Here is a 9,171-nt window from a genome sequence, read left to right on the forward strand (position 1 = left end):
GACTACAAGTCCAACTTAGCTGATAGTAGTCTAGGAGCAGGAACATGCAACAGAAAGGCTTCTGGTAACATTGTTGGCCGGCATAGAAATGACTGAGGAGCAAGGCTAAATAGAAACTCCCACATCCTGATGGAAACAGGTGAACAGAGGAGATGAAGCACACAAGTTCAGTACCATCAGTAACCACCGGGGGAGCCCAGAAACCAAATTCACAACAGCCCATTATGGCAGCACGTGAAGATTCAGTGCACTGATTCTGTCTAATGCAGGCAGCACATCTGGTTGGTAAAAAGCATTAAAATTCTCCCACGGGTGTAGATGGACAAGACAAGCGTATTAAAGATCAGCACAGACACCATTTTTCCTTTTTTTTAAATACATATAATACACCTCATTGAAAAGTCTGTGGTCCACAAGAGGGAGACAATGTTTTACAAAAGAATTCATGCTGTCACAAATGTGGTATGCATGGCATAACTATTCATTGGATACTTAAATTTATACACCAAGTACTGATAGCACAGGGCCTAATTTTGTAGATGGTATATTTGCAACACTGTAAGAAAGGCCTAATACAGATCTACATCTTAAGACATCTGTTGTAACCAGTAATGGCAGATTGATTGGTTGATTACATATTGAATGCAATGCAATGCTTGACATACATAGATGAAACCAAGGCGCACACACAATGTTGCAAATGGTCAAGTTAAATTGAGCAAAATGCATTTGGCTTCTGAAATAATGTTCTTCTGTGACCCTGAAAAGAATTCATATGAAGGGTTAAAACACAGCTTGCGCTGATAGTAAACACCATGCTTAAAGCTGGAAAAAAAGTCTATACACTATACAAACAAAACAGAAAGCCTTTGACTTAAGTCAAAACTCTACAAAACACAGAAAAAAAACCTCATCATGCATATTTCCATGCAACTTTAGCCGCTCCCTCCGCCATCGTCCTCCACCATCTGCAATGAGTGGCTAGTTTCCGACCCGCTGGCCTCTCCACTCTTACTCCACCTTAACTTTTTGACACCTGCTTTCCTCTGAGGTGCCACACTCTCATTTTCTCTGTCACTTTCCCCACCACCCTCCCTGTGACACTTTCCACTCCCTCCACCATCATCCGAGAAGAACTCTTCAATATTCTCCTGATCTGAGAGATGTACTGAACTTTCCATAGCTTCCATACATTCTGCACCATCTTCAGCATTATGAAATTGCAGCATGTCCGGACGCTCCCCTCCTTTAGCTGCTTCAAAACCTTTTTCCACTTTCCTCAATTCTTTCATCAGATCCTTCTCCAAAACCTCATCTGACAAGTCATCTGACTCTTGAGAGTCAAGATACTCCCTTTTTCTCCACCTCCTCTCCTCCCTCTCCATTCTGGCAGTCTATCGCTTTACCCACTCCACCGTCCTCCTCCTTTCCTCCTCCTCCTTCCTTTCCTTATCTGTTTTCCTGGCCACACCCCTCGGGCAATCCTTGAAAATGTGATCGCCACTACTGCACATATCACAAAACTTTGGCATCGGGCACTCGCCTGCCATATGTCTTTCCTTTTTACAGTTGTGGCAACATTGCCCTTTTTTACATGTAGCCTGCACATGGCCAAAGGAATAACACTTCCTTCAAAACATGGGTTGCCCTGCATAAGAAAGGAAACCCCTATGTCCTGCCACAAAGAAGTTCGCCAGAGGATGCCTGAAGCCTCTTACATTCTCGGGGTCCTTCTTAAGTTTCACACAAAACTTATATTTGCAATTGAAAATCCCCAGACAGTTCATCTGCCTTTCTCCTTTCCGCACATATTCACAATACCGTGAAAGGAAGCCCTCCAGTAAAGCTGGGTCTGTAAATGGGTTATAAACAGTTACCCACACAGTTTTTTTCTTGCAGCCCAAACAAAGGCTTAAACTCTATTCCTTCCAAGAAGGGATCATCAGAATGACTCTGAAGCCATTCAAAGACATTAAGGCAGACATTTTCTTCTACAAAAGTCACATCATTAGTACCTTGCTTAGGGAACTCATTGACGCTGTAGAAATCCACCCGTCTTGCCCCAGCTTTACCTTCCAGAAGATCCTGCATGACAAACTTCACAGTATTCCTCTCAGAACTCCTCGGATCCACTCCAATTCGAATGGTGTTTCTGATTAAATTCATTCTTTCAAACTATCAGTATAAAACCACAGAAAATGCAAAATCCTTTGCAAAAAGGCCTGGATTCCTCCAGATAGCTTGCACCTATCAGGCTGCAACCAAATGATCGCATCCAAAAGGCCGAGAAGCGATAACCAGAAATGGTTTGGCACTTCTGCCGCACCAATGACTAAAACTGACATCCATTGTGGAGACAGAGCAAAACATTGCCGCGGTGAAGACATTTCTAGAAACTCTGGATGCATTCTCAATGACAGTTCTGCTGTGTGTGTATGTTGAAGCTGTGAGTGAAGCGTTTTGTATCTGCATAACTCCACCTATTTTAACACACCCACCATCCCTCTTTTGTTCCAAAGTGTGCCACTGAGTGTGAGAAATAGGGCGACGGAAATTAAAAAAACAGACAGGCGAGCAGGTGTCTTCCCTTAGCTTTCCTGAGGCTCGGTGTAGACCCCACTGTCTACCATGTGACTGAAGAAGACTGCCACCACACTGCTTTTTAAAGGCCAATAGCCTATTGTGACACATGAGGGTTCCGGAGACAATAAACAAAGGCCCATTGTAGCAGCACCTGAGAGTTCCGGATAATTGACAAAGGCCCATTATGGCAGCAGGGTTCCATGCACTGATTCTATGTAATGCAGGCAGCGCACCTGGTTGGTAAAAAGCATTAGAATACTCACACAGGTGTAGATGGCAAGACAAGCATATTTAAGATCAGCACAGACACCAGTTTTCCTTTTTTTAAAATACATATAATACACCACATTGAAAAGTCTGTGGTCCACAAGAGGGAGACAATGTTTTGCAAAAGAATTCATGCTGTCACAAATGTGGTATGTATGGCAGAACTACTCATTGGTAGTGTTGAGCGATACCGTCCGATACTTGAAAGTATCGGTATCGGAAAGTATCGGCCGATACCGGCAAAGTATCGGATCTAATCCGATACCGATACCCGATACCAATACAAGTCAATGGGACTCATGTATCGGACGGTATTCCTGATGGTTCCCAGGGTCATTTTAAAATGCGCGCGTGTCCTGCCTCCCGTGACGTCACGGCTTGTGATTGGTCGCGTCGCCCATGTGACCGCGACGCGACCAATCACAACGCCGGAACGTAATTTTAAAATCCTGAAGGACCTAAAATTACGTCACGGCTTGCTGTGATTGGTCGCGTCGCGGTCACATGGGCGGCGCGCGACCAATCACAAGCCGGGACTTCAAGTAAGGAAGTTAAAGCGCGAATTTTAAGCAAACAACGCTGCCGGTTCCCTCGCTGAAGTCCAGGCTGCGTCGGAGAGGTGAGTATAGCAATATTTTTTATTTTAATTCTTTATTTTACACATTAATGTTCTTTCGATACCGATACCCGATACCACAAAAGTATCGGATCTCGGTATCGGAATTCCGATACAGCAAATATCAGCCGATACCCGATACTTGCGGTATCGGAATGCTCAACACTACTCATTGGATACTTAAATTTAAACACTAAGTACTGATAGCACAGGAAAAAGAAAATGATTCAGCTCACCCTTGTGATGGTATTTTCACAGCCCATGGGAAATTTGATCCGAGCACGGAAACATCTTTGCTTGACGCCAGGTACTTCTGCATGAAAATTGAAGGTATCCAGCTCAGGTGAAACTGAGGACTAAGAGGACTATATGTGTTTGAAACGCGTCCAGATATTCAAGACATTCCTTCCTCCAGTATGTACTGGTTTGTCAAGCAGCTTACTTTTTAAATTTGTCCAAATAAAGACTTTTGATTTTATTTCCTGAGCTGGATGCCTTCTATAATAATAATAATAATTTTTATTTATAAAATAATCATAATTTTTATTTATATAGCGCCAACATATTCCGCAGCACTTTACAATTAAGCGGGGACATGTACAGGCAATAAATTCAGTACAAGTTAAGACAATTTAAACAGTGACATTAGGAGTGAGGTCCCTGCTCGCAAGCTTACAATCTACGAGGAAATGGGGGGACACAATAGGTGACAAGTGCTTGTTATTTCAGGTCTGGCAATTATAATAAATAGGGATTTCCATATAAAGCTGCATGATCCGGTCATCAACCTGTGTGTTTAAGTGCAATAGTCAAGTATCAAGTGCAGTTATCATGTGCATGGAGGGTGTGGAGACAGATGAATAGTAGGGTGCAGATTCAGAGTAATATTTGGAAGGAGAGAACAGGGCAAAGTTAGTTTACTGAGTAGTTGATGTGGTAGGCTTGTTTGAAGAGATGGGTTTTTAAAGTGCGCTTGAATAGGTCGGGGCTAGGTATCAGTCTGATCATCTGGGGAAGTGCATTCCAGAGAGCTGGCGCAGCACGAGAGGAGTCTTGGAGACGGAGATGCGAGATTCGGATTACGGGGGATGTTAGTCTTAGGTCATTTGTAGAACGGAGGGCACGTGTAGGGCAATAGACAGAGATGAGAGAGGAGATATAAGGCGGTGCAGAACTGTGGAGAGCTTTGTGGGTGAGAGAGATGAGTTTATACTGGACCCTGTAGCAAATGGGTAGCCAGTGTAATGACTGGCACAAGATGGAGGCATTGGTGAAGCTCCTGGACAGAAATATGACCCTGGCTGCCGCATTCAAGATGGATTGGAGAGGAGAAAGTTTGGTAAGAGGGAAACCGATCAGAAGAGAGTGGCAGTAGTTCAGACGAGAATGAATAAGAGCGACAGTAAGAGTCTTAGCAGTTTTAAAGGTGAGAAAAGGTCGGATTCTGGAGATGTTTTTAAGATGCAGGTGACAGGAGCGAGTGAGTGATCGGATATAGGGAGTAAAGGAAAGTTCAGTGTCGAATATGACCCCAAGACAGCGGGCATGCTGCTTCGCAGTTATGGTTGAACCCTCCAGGGTAATTTCAATGTTGGATAGAGTGAGGTTAGTAGAAGGGAGAAACACAAGTAGTTAAGTTTTGGAGAGATTTAGTTTCAGATAGAGGGAGGACATGATGTTAGAGACAGCAGACAGACAATCCTTGGTATTTTGAATTAGGGTAGGGGTGCTGTCAGGGGAAGAAGTGTATAATTGGGTGTCGTCAGCATAGAGATTATACTGGAACCCAAATCTGCTGATTGTTTGTTCAATAGGGGCAGTGTATAGAGAGAAAAGGAGGGGGCCTAGGACTGAGCCCTACGGAACCCCAATAGTAAGGGGACAAGGAGAGGAAAAGGAGTCGGCAAAAGATACAGTGAAGGAGCGGTCAGAGAGGTAGGAGGAGAACCAGGAGAGGGCTGTGTCCTTGAGGCCTATGGAGTGGAGCATAGTGAGGAGGAACTGGTGATCCACAGTGTCAAATGCGGCAGATAGATCCAGGAGAATCAGCAGAGAGCAATGACCTTTGGATTTAGCTGTTATTAGATCATTAGAGACTTTAGTGAGGGCATTTTCAGTGGAGTGTAAAGAGCGGAAACCGGATTGTAAGGGGTCGAGAAGAGAGTTATCCGAGAGATAGCAGATTAGACAGGAGTGGACCAAGCGTTCCAGGAGTTTAGAGATGAAGGAAAGGTTAGAGACAGGTCTGTAGTTAGCAGTGCAGTTCTGGTCCAGGGATGGCTTTTTAAGTAAAGGGGTAATGATGGCATGTTTAAATGAGGAGGGAAAGATACCTGAAGAAAGAGAGAGGTTAAATATTTTAGTCAGGTGAGTGGTGACCACTGGTGAGAGAGACTGCAGGAGAGGAGAAGGAATGGGGTCACTGTTGCAGGTTGTAGGCCGAGCAGAAGTGAGGAGCTTGGAAACTTCTTCTGAAACAGGCTCAAAGATGTCTAGTGAACTTGAGGTGCGGCAGGGAAGGGGATCCAGGCACTGAGGAGATTGGGCTGAGCTATCTTGATGGATGTGGTTGATTTTTTCTAGGAAATAAGTGGCCAGATCCTCACCACTGAGATTGGTAATGGGGGCCTGTACTTTAGGTTTCAGGAGGGAGTTTACGGTTTCAAAAACTCATTTTGTGTTGTTGGATAGTGAGGTGATGAGTGTGGTGAAGTAGGATTGTTTGGCCAGAGAAAGGGCAGAGTTATAGGTTTTGAGCATGAACTTATAGTGGATGAAGTCTTCTGCTAAGAGAGATTTTCTCCACTGCCGCTCTGCACACCTTGAGCAACGCTGAAGAAAGAGTGTTTGCATAGTGTGCCAGGGCTGCCGTTGTCTGTGTCGGATCTTTCTGCGTGTAAAAGGTGCTGTTTCATCTAGGGCATTCTTCAGTGTAATACTGAAGTGTGACAATGCTAAGTCTGGACAGGAGAGGGAGGAGGTGGGGCTAAAGTTGTGTGGAGGTTGTCCATAAGCTGCTGGGTATTAACGGTACGTGTATTCCGATAAGTGTGGTAAGTGGGGGTGTCCTGGGTAAGGAGACAATTCTTGACAGAGAAGGAAAGAAGGTTGTGGTCCGAGAGCGGGAGAGGGGAGTTAGTAAAGTCGTGCAGCGATCTGGGATGGGAGAAAACCAGGTCCAGATTATTCCCATCCTCATGCGTAGGAGAATTAGTGAACTGTGAGAGGCCGAATGAAAAAGTTAGAGAAAGAAGATGATAGGCAGATTGGGAGAGAGGATCATTGATGGGGATGTTAAAGTCTCCCATGATGAGGGTGGGGATGTCACAGGATAGAAAGTGAGTAAGCCAGGTGGCAAAGTGGTCTAGAAACAGGCGGGAGGAGCCTGGAGGGCGATATACCTTCATTTTCATGTACTGATAGCACAGGGCCTAATTTTGTAGATGGTAAATTTGCAACACTGTAACAAAGGCCTAATACAGGCCTACATCTTAACACACCTGTTGCAACCAGTAAAGACAGATTGATTGATTATTACATTTTTAATGCAATACAATGCTTGACATACATAGGTGAAAGCCAGGCGCACTCAAAATGTTGCAAATGGTCAAGATAAATTGAGCAAAATGCATTTTGCTTCAGAAATAATGTGCTTCTTTGACCCTGAAAAGAATTCATGTAAAGGGTTAAAACACAACTTGCGCTAATTTTGAAAACCGGATCAGAGAAGGAGTGCACTGTTCCCGGAGATACTGCAATAACGGGTCAATGCATGGAGTGGACAGAGCAAGCTCTTTTTCCATCTCCCTGTTCTAAAAATCCATTTAATATATGGTCCCCAAATAGGGGACGTATCAGATATTAAACTGATAAAAACAGATTTTTTTTTTTTTTTTAAAGCACTCAGGTTTATATTGGTGCAAACAGTAGACAAGACGTAGTCGTAATATAAACTGTCACTCATTAAAACATCATTGTGGTTATTTTACTCATGACTATATCAGAAAAAAAACATGAAGAATACATTTCATACAAAAGGACCAAAAATAAAACTCCATCACAAGGCTCTACCAAAATAAACCCAAAAAGTATTCTTCACTGGAATTTTACCAAGTCATGCCACTTAAGGTATTTCCACACCCCTTCTGAATCTATACTTCCAACACCACCACCTTTGGTATCCCATAAGTAAATTACATACAGTATAGCCTTCCCAACACCAACCTAATTCAGTCATTAACAGATATATTTTTCCATTTGAACACCTACAAATTTCTAGCATCTCACAAACCCTCCTGCACACATACTATGATAAACCACATCATCCTTTCCAAAACTTGACGACTAGCACCAAACCCAAGCATTGCAACTCTCCAATTCATAAACTTCACTTCTGCAATTCCTTTACAGAGTCCACCCACTCCTTTCCATACATCATACGCAAAATTACAATCCCACATAAGATGTCTCACTGTTTCATTCGCACCACACCCAGCTCTTGGACACACTGCAGATCTTATAAGATCTCTCTTTTTCTTGGCATCTCTAAGGCTACTTTCACACTGGCGTTAACTGCAATACGTCGCAATGTGTCGTTTTGCCGAAAAAACGCATCCTGCAAAAGTGCTTGCAGGATGCGTTTTTTCTGCATTGACTAACATTTGCGACGCATTGACACACGTCGCAACCGTCGTGGTGACACAGTCCTGCAGACTTTGGATGGACACTGTTCCCCACTGTGCTCGAGGGAGGATTACCCTTGCAAATCATCCCTTTATAGCATACAGATAAGTTTCTGTATCTTATTTTAACATGAGTATGTCTCCTGATGAACCTACAGAGGGGAAACGCGTCGAGCTGAACATACTTGTGAGCTGAACATATTTGTGGGTTAAACGTATTTATATTAATTGTTTATATATTGGTCTATTTGAGCTGTTACTGGGCATTTTTGTGTATTTGTATTGCACTATTTTTTGCACTTTACCTTGCTGTTCTCTAGCTAATTTGCTTGGTTTTGCACCTTGGTTATAATATATAGGGTGTGCTAGGGACAGTCGACTGGAGCGGGGGCGCCAATTGCGCAGGTATATAGGGTGCCAACCCCCGCAGATAGGCTGTTCGTGTCTAGGTTCAGTGTAGGTATATAGGCTATTTAGCCGCAGAACAGGCCATAATCTATGTGCAATTTTTTTTAAAAAAAGTATTAAATATAGAGACACTATTTGCACAGGCCTTTTTTCTAGTGTATACAATTCCCAATGTGGCATTAGACAAAATATACTATTTAATTGTGCAATATATTAAGGGTACATCACATTGCACTTTTTTGCTCAGCTCATCAATTGTGCTGTATGTAGTGTATGGACTGCTGCATGTTGTTTTGACTATCTTCTGCATGACAGGGCCTATCAGGGACAGGTAGGGCTAGCCTACTTTGAGCAGGGGCGCCATTGCGAAGGATTTTTTAGGGTGCCAACCTCTGCTGTGAGGTAGGGAATAGATAGAAAGCCCTCTAGGGAGATAGAGCACCCTGTATCTTTGTCTGCAGCCATACATGTTTTTAGGTTGTGATTGTTGTTTTTGAATTTTATTGATATTAAGTAAATGTTAAGTTTTATTGTGTCATTTTCTATATGATTAAATAGTGTCTTTTGCCGGTGAAAGATTATAAGGTAGGACGCTTGTATCTGATAATTCTGTGA

At 43.2% G+C, this 9,171-nt stretch overlaps 1 pseudogene; it reads right to left on the bottom strand.

Moving 5' to 3' along the window:
* Positions 1-7,193: 7,193 nt before the first annotated feature.
* LOC143770692 (U2 spliceosomal RNA) lies at positions 7,194-7,370 on the bottom strand (annotated as a pseudogene).
* Positions 7,371-9,171: the final 1,801 nt, after the last annotated feature.

This window comes from Ranitomeya variabilis, chromosome 4 (genome assembly GCF_051348905.1).
Source record: "Ranitomeya variabilis isolate aRanVar5 chromosome 4, aRanVar5.hap1, whole genome shotgun sequence".
NCBI classification, from domain to species: domain Eukaryota; kingdom Metazoa; phylum Chordata; class Amphibia; order Anura; family Dendrobatidae; genus Ranitomeya; species Ranitomeya variabilis.